Raw genomic sequence first — 6,000 nt, forward strand, 5'->3', positions numbered from 1 at the left:
CAAAGAGAGAGGCGGGGAGTGAGTGTCCTGTTTAATTCATCACTCCGGCAGTGGCGGGTTAGCCCTCCACCGGGATTGCAGCGGCGCAGTGCGAAGTGCTGAATAACTGACGGGGCTGCCCTACATCTGCAGCAGGGGCTCAAGAGTATGGCGTGAGTGAGTCTGAGCCCGTCAGCGCTGAGACAGCAGGCAGCAGAGAGCGCCATCAGAGTGCTGGAGATTAAGCTCCGAGCAGGCAGATATAGGTCAGTCAGACCCTGAGACAGGACGGCGAGGCAGGAGGGGGGAGGCGGTCGTGCTGCAGAGACATGTGGGGAGGGGAGACTGCAGTGTGCGCCACTGACCGCATGAATCGGTAAATGCACGAATCAGTCGGGAGGTGGTGTTTTTTGTACCTGCAGATGCAAATCTTCCTCAATGTTAAGACTCAGCATGCAGGCATTTCATTATGATGTTGAGCATCATAATCGCCTTTACTGGCCCTACTCCGGTTCAGTAAATTAAATTTCATGACATACAAAAAGGGGCGTTGGATTACAGTGCTGACAATCCCTGATCAAATAAAGCTATACAAGGATTCTGATAGTGTGGTGCATCACGCCAATATATGAAAATTAAAAAAAAAAATTATGCTTGTTTAAACAAATTTGTAGCACATTCTTACATATTAAAATTATTCTTAAAAAAATAGTTCAATCATGACAACTCTCTAAAGATTTTTTGCATGGTAATGTATATGACAATGCTAATGTATTTGGTCTTGGCAGAAAAGATACAGTTGAGGTCAAAAGTTTACATACACCTTGCAGAATCTGCAAAATGTTCATTATTTTACCAAAATAAGAGGGTTCATACAAAATGCATGTTATTTTTTATTTAGTACTGACCCGAGTAAAATATTTCACGTAAAATACGTTTACATATAGTCCAAAAGAGAAAATAATTGTTGAATATATAAAACTGACCATGTTAAAAAGTTTACATATGCTCTATTCTTAATACTGTGTTGTTATCTAAATGATCCACATCTGTTTTTTTGTTTAGTGACAGTTGTTCATGAGTCCCTTGTTTGTCCTGAACAATTAAACTGCACGCTGTTCCTCAGAAAAATCCTTCAGGTCCCACAAATTCTTTGGTTTTTCAGCATTTTTGTGTCATTGAAACCATTGAATCCCTCTTATTATGGTAAAATAATTAACATTTTGCAGATTCTGCAGATCTATACAGGTGGAGCTGGGGAGGTGGAGGGTTTCAGAGGAACTCTAAAAAGCGCACTGTGAAATGCTTTAGTGAATGCTAACCTGCCATTTAAATGTAAAGCAGCAAGCTTATTGGCTGTGTATGCAACATGAACCAATCAGCTTGTGCCAAGTTACTTTGGGTTAAGGACCCATCATCCTGTGCCATCTAGAATTTCATGACAGAAATCGGCATTTCACCCAATAATTATAATTTGCTGAAAATGTACTCAGCCTATCCTAGATGTAGTGACTGAAGACTGTGATGCTTTTAGTAGCTGTTTGAACTCTGATTCTGACGGCATCCATTCACTGCAGTAGATCCATCCAAGTGTTGCAATGCAAAATTTCTCCAAATCTGAAGAAACAAGCTCCTCTACATCTTAGATGGCCTGAAGGTCAGAACGTTTTTCATTTATTCAATTAAGAATTATATCGTTTGACACTACATTCCTAGTTAAGGGTGTTGTGACTAAGTGAAAAAAGTAAACAAATATATCCACTTACGATTTAATGAATGACTCTCCTATCAGCTCAGCTGTCTTTCAGGCTTGCTGCTAATAGAAAGATAAAATAGATTTCATGGTGTGAGAGATAAGGTGATCATCCTGTGTCCAAATAAACATACTGAGACAATTGGCAGGGAAAACATTACCATAGAAAAGAGATGAGGAAAACAATGCACTGTCTCTACAGTATTTTGTTTCACCATACATTTCTAAGATGCAGTGAGATCCAAACATCTGGGCTCTCTGGCAAGAACTCTATTTTGCATTTTTCTAATTTGCTCCTTTTTTGTTTTAATGACAGCAGAACATGAAATTTGTCTCAAACCTGATGACCGTGTGCTGCATGATTTGAGATGATCTAAATCGCATCTTGAGCTTTAATTGAAGAACATCTTTACAGCCATTTACTTACTAGAATCTAAAATATTTCTACTTCATTTACATCAGTGTTTTGGTGTTTCCAACCTAACCCTGAGTTTTCAAAATGCAGAGATGTTCAGTTACACATTCTGAACTACATACCACATCTTCTGCACTACACTGACCACTTGCACTATAATGACATTTGTCCAGCATTTGCATCATTTATATGCTACTATTTGTGACCATGGACCACAAAACCAGTCGCAAGTAGCATGGGTATATTTGTAGAAATAGCCCAAAATACATTGTATAGGTCAAAATGATAAATTTTTCTTTTATGCCAAAAATCATTAGGATATTAAATAAAGATCATGTTCCATTAATATATTTTGTAAATTTCCTACCATAAATATATCAAAACTTAATTTTTGATTAGTAATATGCATGGCTAAGAACTTAATTTGGTCAACTCTATAGGCCATTTTCTCAATATTTAGATTTTTTTGCACCCTCAGATTACAGATTTTCAAATAGCCATATCTTGGCCAAATATCCAAACCATACATCAATGGAAAGCTCATTTATTCAGCTTTCAGGTGATGTATATATCTCAGTTTTGAAAAAAAAAAATACCCTTATGACTGGTTTTGTGGTCCAGGGTCACATTTGTACATCTAGTTGGATTCAAACTGCAACTGGCTGTATTTGTAGTCTAATATAATCTAATCAAGATGGCATAGTCTGTAAGTATTGGCTGCAACACCATATGTGCATCAAGACCTGTATTTATGATGTGGGTTTGGTGGTTATGGCTTCAGAGTGGAACCAGGTTGTTTAATGTGACGCTGAGTTTATGCCTTCAACCCTGGTATCTGAATCCAGTGGTGTGGGTAATCAGTCATCGGCTCCCTCCTGTGATCTCCCCCCGCCACCTCCTCCGGATCATCCTGCACTCCCCCGCCTACAGAGCCCGTTAGAAACCCCACATGAAAGCCTCTGAATGGGCTCTTTCAGATTAGCACTGATCCCACATTGTTTATGCGGAGTAATTAGGAGCACACAGGAAAGCCCGGAGGTTAATTACAAAAGACTGGATTACAGTCATATCTCTGTCACGTCTAAACAAGCAATGCAATAAAATGCTTTCATAGACCCCCAAACAAATTTTCTTGTTGCATCCTCTGTTTTATGTAGTTGTCTACTTGTTTAGAACCTTAGTGTGAGATTTCTGTACTATTTATGCCCCTCATTCAGAGCTGGGAGGAGAAAACGATTTGGATTTGAAGATCAGGGTAAATTTAACTTATTTTGTCTTCTGGGAAATAATAAGTATAGTAATAAGTATCTTCTGTACTAATTAAAAAAAAAACAATTACGGCATTTAAGCAAAATAAGAAATCTTCATTCTTTTCAAAAATGTACACCCCTGGCTCATAATGCAATGTTTTTCCTTCTGGCGCATCAGTGAGCGTTTGAACCTTCTGTAATAGTTGCATATGAGTCTCTCAGTTGTCCTCAGTGTGAAAAGATGGATCTCAAAATTATACAGTCATTGCTGGAAAGGGTTCAAATACACAAAAATGCTAAAAAACCAAAGAATTTGTGTGACCTGAAGGATTTTTCTGAAGAACAGTGGGCAGCTTAACTGTTCAGGACAAACAAGGGACTCATGAACAACTATCACTAAACAAACAAACAAAACAAAAAACACAGCTGTGGATCATTCAGGTAACAACACAGTATTAAGAATCAACTGTATGTAAACTTTTTAACAGGGCTGTTTTTATAAAGTCTTGTTCTCTTGTGGACTATATGTAAACATCTTTTATATGACATATCTTATTAAGTCAGTACTAAATAAAAATTAACATGCATTTTGTATGATTCCTCTTTAGTGAATAAATGATGACCGAATTAATTTTTTTTTTTTTTTGATGAACTGTCCCTTTAACATGACTGGCATTTCCTCATTACATCGGAGTATCAAGTGAGACCCACTCCCCCAGTTTTCACTCACACGCAGCAGATTTTCCGGATGAATGAAACGGGAGAGGGTCACATCAAACAGGGCTGCACCACAGAACAAATAAAACACAAATCTGCTTTCCTCCTTGGCCCTGGATCCCCTTACACGCTGCCCTTGGCTCCATTGATCTTCATGTGCAAAGTGTGTCTGATGGATATAGGGAACAGGATCTGAGGAGCTGGAATGCATGTCCTTGCAGCTGCTGATATAGAGACGACAGAGCTCAAGGTCAGGCCAGCAGTGAAGCGCAAACAATAACCTTTAACAACTGATGCATGATGTGTCATCATTAGGAAGAAATTATATAAACATTAGACTAAGACAGTAAATTACAGTGCAATCCCAATTTCTGACTGAACCAGTTGTCACACTGACATGGTTTCTTTTTGGGTGAGGCATTACGTGGATTTTGTGACTGTTTGGGGCTATGCTGCGCCATCTACTGACCCTTTAGTGCAACGGCATCACTTAAAATAACTAATGCAAGACCACACAAATAAATACAAGGGACCCAAGAAGAACTTGAATACTTAAGTCACACATAGAAATATCAAACCAAGTGAATTTATGAAAGTGGAAACACGCATTTCAAGCACAAAAACTCCACAATTCATGTTTTTAGACATCAAATGAATAAACAATTAACATGTTAATCAAAATTAAGACAGAAGAATTTGAAAACATCCTGGTTTTTAAATGTCCACGATTAATGTGATGAACTATACCTATGGTTACTCTGCTATAGGGCATCTGTGTGAATTTAAGAGAAATGGTTTCATACATGTACTAAAACGTCATTTTGTGGAAAAAAATGAAGTTAGTTCTGATGATGTGCTTTGTCATCTAATGTAATGGCATGCATATTTTTAATGTGTGGCACTTCCTGGAGACTTTTCTGCTTATCAAGGCTGCGTTTATTTGACTAAAAATACAGAACAAAATGGTAACATTCTGAAATATTATTGCAATTTTAAAAAGTGGTTTTCTATTTTAATATACTTTAAAATAGAATTTATTTCTGTGAAGCAAAGCTGAATTTTCAGCATCATTACTCCAATCTTTAGTGTCACATGATCCTTGAGAAAAAAATCTAATGCTGATTTATTATCAATGTTGGAAACAGTTGTGCTGCTTAATATTTTTTGGAACCTGTATTACTTTTTTCAGGATTCTTTAATGAATAAAACATTAAAAAGAAGAGCATTTATTTAAAATAGCAATCTTTTGGTTAGTATTTTTTTTCTTTTATTTTAAGGAAAGATACTTTTATTCAGCAAGGATGTGTTAAATTGTTAAAAAGTGATTTCTATTTTCAATAAATGCTGTTTTTATTCATCAAAGTATCCTGAAAAATAGTGAAAAAGTATCACTAAATATTAAGCAGCACATCTGTTACAACATTGATAATAATGAATGATTGATTTCTGAAGGATCGTGTGACAAAGAAGACTGAGTATATCAGAGAAATAAATTATATTTTAAAGTATATTAAAACAGAAAACTGTTATTTTAAACGGCAATACTATATCATAATATTATTATTTTTTGTCTTTAATCAAATAAATGGAACTTTGATGAGCATAAGAGACTTCTTTAAAAAATATATTAAAAATCTTACTGATCCCAAATTTTTGAATGGCTGTTTAAAACATTTTTGAAACTATTTGTTTTGCATAATGCAATTTAAATATACACACAGTAAGTTATTACTGCATTTGAATCTGTTACATCAAGCCCTATAGCACTGTCTGTCATTCATGCTGTGAATTAGGACTGTGAATGACACATCTACTTTTTGAGGTGTAACTCAAAGCTTTCATATCATGTGCTCGTCTGAAGATTTCCGCTGGCTTCCCTCCCCCTC

The sequence above is a fragment of the Garra rufa genome, chromosome 1, assembly GCF_049309525.1.
Source record: "Garra rufa chromosome 1, GarRuf1.0, whole genome shotgun sequence".
NCBI classification, from domain to species: Eukaryota; Metazoa; Chordata; class Actinopteri; order Cypriniformes; family Cyprinidae; genus Garra; species Garra rufa.